A 12622-nucleotide genomic window follows, 5' to 3' on the forward strand; every position below is an offset into this window, starting at 1 on the left:
AAAGATTCCATAAAGATTCTATCGGGAATTTCATGATGGAAGTGGATGTCATATGAATCCTCACGATCTGAAGATTTCAAATATCACATTAGAATTGGATTTCGAGATGAGAGTAAAAAGATATCATCATTTAAAGTTTGGAATTTATAAAAAGGAATATTCTAGTTAAATCTCCACCATTGATCAAAAGAGGGAATCAAGGCAATCCAAGGGCCAAGATTAAGACAAGTGGCAATAATTGGTTAATTTATCATTAATGAGGCACATGCCATGTCACATGCCTCATTAAGGGTAAATTAGACTAATTAACTATTTTTTTTAAGAAAGAATTAGAGAAAATAAAAGTATTGGAGAGCAAGTAATATCAATTTTCCTTTTTTACACATGAAATTCGTCCAACCCTCTTCATGGCCTAAAAAAGGTATCTTACAAGACTCCCATGTTGAAAATAAAGAGAGAAAAAAGTTCCCAAGATACTATATATATAGCCTTCACCACATTGAAGGAATATACACAAGTTTAGGGAGTTATTTAAGAGTTTTTAGGAGACTTAAATATAAACAAACCAAATTTTGGGAGTTTCTAAGTTTCTCTTAAGGGTTCTAGGGTGTTAAAGTTTTAGAGTTTTAGAAGATCAATTGGAGAGCTTGGAGGAGGCATAAAGACGTGGGCTTGCTTGGAAAAGAAGGCTACGACTTTGAGAGCTCTTGGAGGAGAATTTCTTCAATAGTTTTTTTCTCTTTTCTTTTCTCTTTAATTGTGAATCTTATTATTTTTAATAATTATGGATGTTGAATTTATTAATTGATTGCTTTTGTTTAATTTAGTTTATTTATTTTCAATTGCCATATTAAATTTTAGTTCAAATATTACCAAAACCTAATTATCTTTGGTACTTAATTCTTAATCCCTTGGGTACGACAACCCTATTTTTCCACTTTATTATTTGAAAACGAGCCGTGCACTTGCGAGTTGATTTTACACATAAAGTTTTTGGCGCTGTTGCCGGGGATTAAGGCGTTAATATTAATTCGGATTGGGTTTAGAACTTTGAACATTGTTTTCTCATTTTAAATTTTTATATTTGTTTCTTAATTTTGGTTTTAGTGTTGCATGCTAGGGTTTTAATTCTTTGCTTGTTTGGCCAACTTGCTTTGAATTTTTAATACTTATTTTGTGGTACTTGAAACCAGAATTGTGTTTTTAATTTATTGGTGTTTAGGTTACAAGTCTAGCATACTTAGGGATTTTATTATTATTTTTTATTTGTTTGGTTGAATAAGATTAGGTTTAGCTTACTTTTAGTTGAAATTTTAGTTTGGCATAGTTGTTTACTTTAAAAGCAAACCTGCACAAAAGGGTTTAAGTTTTTGCATTCTTTTCCTTTGGTTCATTATTTCCTAGAGTTATTTTCATTTATCTTTTAGTTAGGTGTTGGTTTGTTTTTCTTTATTGCTAATTGATTTTAATTGTTAGATTAGTTAGCAACATTAGAATTCCAATTTTTGTTTTCTTGTTCAATTTTCTAATTTTCTTTCTAATTTATTTTCCTTGCTCTCTTTTTAGGAATTAGGTGTTGTGTATGAGTCATAGTGGTGATCAAGAATTCAAGGAGGAAGTTGACTTGGAAAATAAACCAGCACCTAGAAAACAAGCCATAAGGGGTACTTGGGTACGTATAGACCAAGGAACTCAAAAAGGTGCAATGGCCAACCAAACAGAAGATGATTTGCCCATATGCGAGTATGCCGCTCACAAGAAAGTTGGTGATTTGTCTTGCATAAGGAGACCACCCATTGAAGCAAACAATTTTAAAATTGAAGCATCTACTGCTTCTTTGGTTAATAATGTTCAATTTTGTGGTTTGCCTCATGAAGATCCAAACATTCATATTTCTAGTTTTCTTCAATTGTGTGATATGTCTAAACAAAATGGTGTTTCTGATGATGCTTTTCGATTAAGACTTCTTCCTTGGTCTCTTAGAGACAAGGCAAAAGTGTGGTTAAATTCTTTACCTGCAGGTACTATCACTACATGGGATGCTATGGAGGCAAAATTCCTAGACAAAATTTTTCCTCCATCAAAGACCGCAAAATTGAAAAGTGATAGAAACAATTTTTGTTAATGGAACCAAGAAACTTTGTATGATGCATGGGAGCGCTTCAAGGAACTATTAAGAAGATGCCCACACCATGGATTTCCTACATGGATACTGGTACAGATTTTCTATAATGGTCTAGATTATGGTAACAAACAATTGGTAGATGCAGCTGCAGGAGGTTCTTTAATGAAGAAGAGGCAATCAGAAGCATTTGAATTAATTGAAGAGATGGCCCATAATAACTACCAATATCCAAGTGAGAGGAGACTAAATGGAAGAAGTCAAGTAAAGGCCGTGGAAGACGTTGATATTAACAACTTAGGAGCTCAACTTGCAACCCAATTCATGAAGACCTTGAACACTCAATTTGGTCAAATAGGGGTGAATTCTATCCAATCTACTAATAATTTTTTAGTTTGTGATTTATGTGGTGTTCACAATCATAAGGGTGTGGATTGCCAAGTTGGAAATCCCTTTGCTTCTGATGATGTTAATTTTGTAGGGAACTTTCAAAAGTAACAAAACAATCCATATTCGTTAACATATAATCCAGGATGGAGAAACCACCCAAATTTTTCATGGTCTAACAACAACCAGCAAGGGTCTAATCAAGGACAAAGCGGAGGGTTTCAAAGACAACAATTCCAATCTCCATTCTACCAAAAGCCGCAACTTGCACATCAAAATCAAAATTCTTCTCAAGCTCAAACTCAATTTTCTTCACTTGAACAATCCTTGCAAGAGTTATCTAATAATACTAATTCTTTGATGTAGAGAACTGAGCAACAGTTGACAAAGCATAATCAAATGTTCAACAACCAAATGGCTGCAATCAAAAGCTTGGAGAACCAAATAGGTCAATTAGCAACTCAATTCCAAAGAAGTCAAGGAACTTTGCCAAGCCAAACGGAGAAGAACCCAAAGGAGCAGGTTCAAACCATTACATTAAGAAGTGGAAAGCAAGTAGCCGGGCTTAAAGAAAGTGACAAAGGGATGGTGATTCTTGATGATGAAGATGAGGAGTGCCCCATAGACTCAATATCACACTTGGTCACACATGACAACTCAAAATCAAATGTGGAGCATAATGAGGCTTATAGGAGAAAAGATGAAGGTTCAAGTGATGCCATGAAGTCTCCACCAACAAAGTACATACCACCACATGCAAGAGAGACCGCGAGCTCACCAACTGGATCAAAGAAAGTTGAACCAGCACCTTACCTAAGCAAATCTATTGACAAGCACAACAAAGATGAGAAGAAAAATCAAGCCTACAAGAAAACCCCACCTCCACCTTTCCCATCTAGGTTTAGGAATGCAAAGTTAGATAATCAATTTAAAAAGTTTCTTGATGTATTTAAGCAATTGCATGTAAATATCCCTTTCGTAGATGCCTTAGAACAAATGCCTTCCTATGTTAAGTTTTTGAAGGAGATATTGTCAAACAAGAGGAGATGGGAGAATTATGAGTTAGCAGCTTTGAGTGAGGAGAGTAGTGCTAGGTTACACCATAGGATTCCACCCAAGTTAAAAGATCCGGGAAGCTTTGATATCCCGTGCAACATTAGACATTATAATTTTATGGCTCTTTGTGATTTAGGTGCTAGCATTAATTTGATGCCATATAGCATTTACAGGAAGCTTGGAGTGGGAGATGTGAAGCCTACCACAATGACTCTTCAAATGGCGGATCGAAGCATCAAAAGGCCATGGGGAATATTGGAGGATGTACTCTTAAAAGTAAACAAGTTCATATTCCCTGCAGACTTTATGATACTTGATATGGAGGAAGATGACAACATTCCAATCATTCTTGGAAGACCATTTCTTGCAACCGGACGTGCCCTCATTAATGTACAACAAAGGCAAGTAACCCTTAGAGTGCTCAATGAGGAGGTAAGTTTTCAAATCCCTAATGTTGTTAAATTTCCTAATCTTGATGAAATTTCTTCCTGCTTTCTTGTTGATGCATGTGATGAATTGGTAAATGATATGGCAAACGAAAGTAATTTAGTTCCCTTAGGATTGAGTGAGTTATTTAGACCATGTGCAGAAGAAGAAAAACAAGAGTGTAACATCATAGATATAGCCACCCACTGTGATAGATTATGTTGGAAAGTTTGAGGATTTAGGTGAGAGTGGACCTAGAAAGATACCGAGTGTGGAGCACCCACATATAATTAATTTGAAGCCACTACCTAGTCATTTAAAATATGCTTTTCTAGGATTTAATAATACCCTTCCAGTAATAATTTCATCCGCCCTTAGTGAGGACCAAGAAGCCAAACTTTTAGAAGTCTTAAGAGAATATAAAACTGCACTAGGTTGGACTATAGCTGATATTAAGGGTATTAGCCCCTCTATTTGTACGCACAAAATACTTATGGAGGAAGACCATAAACCGACTGTAGAACATCAAAGGAGGCTTAATCCTAATCTTAAGGAAGTGGTTCATGGTGAGATTTTAAAGCTTCTAGATGCCGGGATTATCTATCCTATTTCGGATAGTAATTGGGTAAGTCCTATTCAAGTAGTTCCTAAGAAAGGTGGGATGATTATGCAAGAGAATGATAAGAGTGAGCTTATTCCTACTAGGTTAGTTAGTGGGTGGAGAGTGTGTATTGATTACAGGAAGCTTAATAAGGCCACTAGGAAAGGCCATTTTCCTTTGCCATTCATTGATCAAATGTTAGAAAGGTTAGCCGGTAAGGAATATTATTGTTTTCTAGATGGTTATAGCGGTTACAATCAAATAGCTATTGCCCCTGATGATTAAGAAAGAAAAGACTACTTTTACTTGTCCTTATGGAACTTTTGCCTATAGAAGGATGCCTTTTGGTTTATGCAATGCACCTGCAGCCTTTCAAAGGTGTATGATGTCCATCTTTTCGGATAATGTAGAAGATGTCATTGAAATTTTTATGGATGATTTTAGTGTATTTGGTTATTCTTTTACTTCTTCCTTGCAAAATTTATCTAGGGTTCGTCTAAGGTGTAAAGAAACTAATCTTATGCTTAATTGGGAAAAATATCACTTTATGGTTCAAGTGGGCATAGTTTTAGGTCATAAGGTTTCTAAAAGGGGAATTGAGGTAGATAAAGCTAAAATATAAGTTATAGAGAAATTGCCTCCACCGACTTCAATAAAAGGTATTAGGAGTTTTCTTGGGCATGCGGGCTTTTATAGGAGATTTATTAAGGATTTTTCCAAGATAACTAAACCTTTTTGTAACTTGTTGAATAAAGATATTCCCTTTGTTTTTTATGATGAATGCATGCATGCTTTTAATCTTTTAAAAGAAAAATTAATATTTGCTCCCATTATGTGTGCTCTAATTGGAATCTACCTTTTGAAATTATCTGTGATGCTAGTGATTATGCTATAGGAGCTGTTTTGGGACAAAGGAAAGATAAAAAACTGCATGTTATTTATTATGCTTCTAGAACTTTGAATGATGCTCGACTTAATTATGCTACTACTAAAAAAGAGATGCTTGCCATTGTCTTTGCTTTTGATAAGTTTAGAGCATATTTGTTACGTTCTAAAACCATTGTCTATACCGATCATAGTGCAATTAAGTACCTCATGAGTAAGAAAGAGTCTAAACCTAGGTTAATTAGATGTGTTTTGTTACTTCAAGAGTTTGATTTAGAAATTTTGGATAAAAAAGGAGTAGAAAACTTAGTAGCTGATCACTTGTCTAGGTTGGAATTGAGTGAGGAAAAAGAAGAAAGAGACATAGAAGAGTGTTTTCCAGATGAGAAAGTATTTAAGGTTGATGGTGTGTTTGATGTACCTTGGTATGCTGACATTGTTAATTATTTGGTTACTAATGTTATGCCGCCTAGTTTGGAAAAACCATATGAAAAGCATAAGTTTCTTAAGAAAAGTAGGCATTACTTTTGGGATGACCCCTATCTTTTTAAGAAGTGTGCCGATGGTATAATTAGGAGGTGTGTTGCTAGAGAAGAGACAATGTCCATTATTAAAAGTTGTCATTCTAGTGAGTATAGAGGGCATTTTGGGACTAGAAAAACCATAGCAAAAATTTTAAATTTCGGATTTTATTGGCCATCTATGTTTAAAGATACTAATATTTATGTGCAAGGGTGTGATAGGTACCAAAGAGTTGGGAACATATCAAGGAAGAATGAGATGCCTTTGAAGAGTATCCTTGAGGTAGAATTGTTTGATGTTTGGGGTATTGATTTCATGGGTCCTTTTCCTTCTTCTTGTGGTAATAAATATATTTTAGTTGCTGTGGATTATGTTTCTAAACGGGTTAAAGCTAGTGCACTACCAACTAATGATGCACGGGTTGTAGTGAAATTTTTTAAAAAATAAATTTTAACTAGATTTGGTACACCCCGAGCAATCATTAGTGATGGTGGCACTCATTTTTGCAACAAACAATTTAAATCCCTTCTTGCTAAATATGGTGTTAAACATAAAATTGCTACTCCTTACCACCCACAAACTAGTGGGCAAGTAGAAATTTCAAACATGAAAATAAAGAGGATTTTGGAGAAGACGGTCAATGCTTCAAGAAAGGATTGGAGCTTAAAGCTAGATGATGCACTTTGGGCATACCAAATCGCCTACAAGACCCCCATTGGTACTTCTCCATATAAATTGGTTTTTGGTAAGGAATGTCATCGTCCCATGGAATTGGAGCATAACGCATATTGGCAACCAAGTTTCTCAATTTTGATCAAGAGGCTGTGGGCAAGAATAGGCTATTGCAATTGGATTAACTTGAAGAATTTAGGATGGATGCTTTCAAGAATGCAAAGATTTATAAAGAAAAGACAAAGAGATGGCATGACAAGATGATTAAAAAGAGGAACTTTCATGTTGGACAAAAGGTGTTTCTTTATAACTCTAAACTTAAATTGTTTCCAGTTAAATTAAATCAAGATGGAGTGGACCATATGATATTGTACTAATTTTTCCAAGTGAAGCAATTGAAATCACCAAACCGGGACATGAAAGTTTTAAGGTGAATGGGCAGCAGTTGAAGCCATATTATGAAGGTGGAGCGCTTGAGACTAGCTTCTACTTGGATCATCTTAATTAAGTTAAAGGGAGGAGTCAAGCTAATGACTTTAAACAAGCGCTCTTGGGAGGCAACCCAAGTTTCTCTGTTTACCTGTTTTTTATCTATTTATTTTAGTTGTTTTTGCTTGTTTTCTTGTTTTGAGGTTGTTTTGATGTGTTTTGTTTGAGTTTTTGTAAGGTTTTAAGATGTTTAGGTGCAAAAGAGCAAAAGCTGAATGTTGAGAATTTCAAGTCTAAAGCAAGGTTTTTGGAGTATAACCACCTTGAATATGCATTGGAGTACATCAAATTGTATGGGCACATGCCCTTCTTTTCGGCCGCATGGTGTGTAGGGAAAATGCAACATGTAGGTTTTTCTCAGGTTTTCACATTACGAGGAACATTCCATGTCTTCAAAGGGGAATATTCTTTACCTTTTGTTTACTTTTGCTTTATTTTATGTTTTTCGCAATGAGGACATTGTTCATTTTAAGTTTGGGGGTGAAAAGCATGCTTTTCATCTTTTAAATCTTGTCATTTAAGTGTTTTTTATTAGTTTTTAAACATGTTTGTTTTAGTTTTTATTTTCCTTCAATATAAAAAAAAATAAATTTGTTTTTGTGGTGTTTTCTTAAGTACTTTAAGGAGCCAATGATAAGACTATGATTGAAAATAAATTAGTTTTTAGATGTCGATTTGTTTTTATGTATGCTTAAATGCTTGAAGTTATGTTCACATATTGTACTTTCAATAAATTTTGAGCACATAATCAATAATGCTAATTTAGATTGTGTTTTGAAGAAGGTTTGCATGAATTAGAGTACTTTATTATTAATTGAACTCTAGAACTTGCTTGATTATTGCTTGAGGTGAAATCCTAGGTAAATGTATTACTAAGAACATGATTTAGGCCATCTTTGTTTAAGTTTGAGCCTTTCAAGCCTACCTAAAACATTATCTTCCACTTGTACCTTATTTGAGCCTCTAGGATGCATAAAGATGTATTAGAGCCTTTGTTCATTAAACCACATTTACTTACCCTTTTTGAGTCTTAAATTTCTTTTTCCTACCTTGAACATACTATAAAGAGCGCTTTAATTGAATTGATATGAATATATGCTTGTGAGCTTGTTTGAGTGTTGAAAAAGAAAAAAAAATGAAGTTTGGAGGTGAAGTATGTGGTGAATTTGGCTTTAGTATGTATTTTTGTGTAAGTTGGAGGTTTGAATGTGTAATAAGAAGAAAAATAAGGGGGTTCAATGAAAAAGAAAAAGAAAAGCAAAACAATTGAAAAAAATATATATATATATGTGATGTGAAAAAGAACAAAAAATATATATACAATGAAAAGGAAAAATAAGAGATTTGTGAGTTTATATTGAAGTTAAAAGAAGAAAAGAAGTTCTAAGAAAGAAACAACTTTTACAAGTAATTTATTCACTGATATTTAATTTTAGCTTTCTTTCTTTGATTTATTATATCCTATCATTTTCTTTCTTTAGCCATATCCATTAGCCTTAATAATAAAAACCATGAAGTCCTAATGAGTCAAGGTGGTGCAATATCCTACATTAGTGGAGAGTCATAATTAAGTCGAGTATATGGTAGTTCATACTTTATTATCAATCTCTAATTCTTGTAAATTTATTCAAATGCATGATATTGAGTGTATAAATTGATTTCCACATACAAACATTGGAAGTACCATATATGTTGGATATTGAGTTATATAATTACTTTGAAACCATTTGCAAATTCATATGTTATACAATCTTTGAGGCACCTCATTAAAGTATCTTATGTTCTTTAAAAGATTGATTTTTATTTATTTATTCTTCTTCTTTGCTAGGGACTAGCAAATTTTAAGTTTGGGGGTATTGGTTAGGTCTAAAATATTGATGATTTTATGACATATTTATAGCTTAATATTTGTTAGTTTATGTTAATTTGTTATGGAAAAATATTTAATTATGTATTTTTCTTAATCTAGGTGGTATCTTTCTTAATCTAGGTGAAAGAGGAAGAATTTTAAGAAAACAACCATAAAAATGGATTCCTTAGGTCGAATTATGGTGGAAAGCAAGATTTGAGCTCGAACGGATCAAGCATTGAAAAGATTCCTTAAATATTCCATAAAGATTCTGTTGAGAATTTCATGATGGAAGTGGATGTCATATGAATCCTCACGATCTGACGATTTCAAATATCACATTAGATTTGGATTTCGAGATGTGAGTGAAAAGATATCATCATTTATGATACGAACCTAGAGCGACCTGCCTCTAAACCCGTAACAAAGATTGAATTAGACCGTCTAATTACAAGTTATCAATGGAAGACCTCGACCCATTACCTATATTTAGGGTAAGAACCTTGGTATGGTAAAGACGCCACAATAGGGTGCAGAATAACCTATTGATAAGTCAAATTTGAACTCCACAAACAAAGCTTGAAAAAGTTCGATATAGTTCTTAGAGAACAAAGAGAATCACTCTCATTTTGAATCAAAATTGTAATCTCCTCTTTATTCATGACTTATGTGCTTTTAAATAGGCAAAATAAATTACAAAGCTTTCCTAAATTTGCTAAAAATAAAGGTGGAATAATAATGGACAAAAATTAGGTTTAGGAAACCTAATTTTGATAGGTTTATGATACCTAATTTGGTTAGGTTTAGGAAACCTAATTTAGCTCCTAGTTTCTTAATTTGAATGGCCTTTAATTCTTTGACCAATTCAACTTTAATAAAATTAGGAAAGTAATTTAAAATCCTAATAAAAACGAAATTATGAAGGTAAATAGGCAACATGCCAAAATCCAATCAGAACATAAATAAAAATTAATATATTCGTAATTATAAAATTTGGCCAAGCTTAGTTGGATGCCATGTCACCATATGATGCCACATCATCATGTTGTAGAAGTCCATGCATTAAACTCTCTTTTCACGTTGGCATCCACCATCCCAATCATATGGACCAATTTTGGTTCATCTTCACTAATGAACTTGCTTCCTTGGGTTGAAAACACCTCTTGGATTAAACCATTTAGTGCCTCTTTCAATCTCTTTGCTCGTGCTCGGGTTATGGGTTCTGTAGACGTTTGAAATGGATCTGGGCTCCATCTTGAAGGGCTTTTGGTCATATCCTCATCATTCCCCTCCTCTTGAAAAGGATTTGTCTTTAAATCGTCACCTGCACAAAAAGGAGATAAATCAGCGACATTAAAAGTAGCACTTATATTATACTCACCTAAAAGATCTAATTTGTAAGCATTGTTATTAAGTCTCTCCAATACTTGGAAGGGACCATCTCCACGTGGCATGAGTTTAGACTTTCGTTATGCCGAAAATCTTTCCTTTCTCAAATGCAACCAAACCCAATCTCCAGGCTCAAAAGCAACTTGTTGGCGCCCTTTGTTTGCTTGCTTCATGTATTGTTTGGTTCTCCTCTCAATGTCATCTTTGGCCTTCTCATGTACTTGCCTAACAAAGTTAGCTTTCTTTTTCCCATCTAAATTAGCATACTTACTTAAAGGTAAAGGTGTTAAATCCAATGGAGTTAAAGGATTAAAACCATATACAATTTTAAAAGATGAAAATTTAATGGTTGAATGTACAGATCTATTGTAAGCAAATTCAACATGAGGTAAACATTCTTCCCAAATTTTGATATTCTTACTTATTTATCAATGCATGCAACAAAGCAGACAAAGTTCTATTTACTACCTCTGTTTGTCCGTCAATTTGTGGATGACAAGTAGTAGAAAACAACAATTTAGTATCCAGCTTAGCTCACAATGTTTTCCAAAAGTAACTTAAGAATTTTGCATCTCTATCGGACACTATTGTTCTAGGCATTCCATGCAATCTAACAATTTCTTTAAAGAATAAATCAGCAATATGAGATGCATCATCGGTTTTATGGCATGCAATAAAATGTGCCATTTTAGAAAACCTATCCACAACCACAAAAATCGAATCCCTACCTTTTCTTGTTTGAGGCAACCCTAAAACAAAGTCCATAGAAATATCTACCCAAGGGTGGTTAGGTATAGGAAGTGGCATGTACAACCCATGTGGTTGCAGCCGTGATTTAGATTGCTTACATTTAATGCATCTATCATAAATTCTTTCTACATCTCTTTCATATGTGGCCAATAAAAATACTATTGTAGAATAGCTAAGGTTTTAGCTATTCCAAAGTGTCCCATTAATCCCCCACCATGAGATTCTTTAACAAGTAAATCATGCAAAGAACAACTTGGCAGACAAAGTTTATTTTCCCTAAACAAGAATCCTTCAAATCTATAAAACTTTCCCTCAGCATGCCTTTCACAAAATTTGTAAATTTCACCAAAGTCATGATCTAAAGCATATAATTCTTTAATTTGTTCAAAACCAAGTAATTTAGCATCCAAAGTAGAAAGTAATACATACCTGCGGGATAATGCATCATCAGCTACAATATTTTCCTTACCTTGCATGTAGCGAATAACATAGGTAAATGTTTCAATAAATTCCATCCACTTGCCATGGCGCCTATTAAGCTTTCCTTGTCCCTTTATGTGCTTCAACAACTCATGATTTGTGTGAATCACAAACTCTTTAGGCCATAAGTAGTGCTGCCATGTCTCCAGTGCTCTAACCAATGCATATAGCTTTTTATCGTAAGTTGGGTAGTTTAAGGCAGCCCCACTTAGCTTTTCACTGAAATAAGCAATTGGTTTTCCCTCCTGCATCAAAACAACACCTATACCTATTCTTGATGCATCATATTCAATCTCAAAAGTTTTGGAAAAGTTAGGCAACACCAATAAAAGAGCATTTGTTAGTTTTTCTTTTAACAAATTAAAAGATCTTTCTTGAGCTTCTCCCCATTGAAATCCTACACTCTTCTTAATAACCTTTGTCAAAGGTGCAGCAATAGTACTAAAATCTTTAACAAACCTTCGATAGAAACTAGCCAAACCATGGAAGCTTCTAACTTGGGTGATACTAGTTGGCGTGGGCTACTCTTGAATGGCTTTCACCTTCTCTTGATCAACTTTGATACCTACAGCACTAATCACAAAGCCTAGAAACACAAGCTCAGATTTACAAAAGTCACACTTTTTAAGATTAGCATAAAGTCTTTCTTTCCTAAGAACATCTAAAACTAACCTAAGATGCCCTACATGCACTTCTAAACTCCTACTATATATAAGGATATCATCAAAGTACACAACCACAAATTTTCCAATGTAAGCACGCAAAACATGATTCATAAATCTCATGAAAGTACTAGGGGCATTAGTTAACCCAAATGGCATAAGCAACCACTCATACAAACCATGCTTTGTTTTAAATGCTATTTTCCATTCATCACCTTCCTTCATGCGAATTTGATGATAACCACTCTTAAGATCAATTTTTGAAAACATGCATGCATCATACAATTCATCAAGCATATTATCTAACCTAGGAATAGGATGACGATATTTGA

General features: G+C 34.0%; 1 pseudogene; it reads right to left on the minus strand.

Moving 5' to 3' along the window:
* Positions 1–2101: 2101 nt before the first annotated feature.
* LOC125418404 (small nucleolar RNA R71) lies at positions 2102–2199 on the minus strand (annotated as a pseudogene).
* Between the last annotated feature and the right edge of the window lie 10423 nt (positions 2200–12622).

The sequence above is a fragment of the Ziziphus jujuba genome, chromosome 11 (assembly GCF_031755915.1).
Source record: "Ziziphus jujuba cultivar Dongzao chromosome 11, ASM3175591v1".
In the NCBI taxonomy this organism is placed as follows: domain Eukaryota; kingdom Viridiplantae; phylum Streptophyta; class Magnoliopsida; order Rosales; family Rhamnaceae; genus Ziziphus; species Ziziphus jujuba.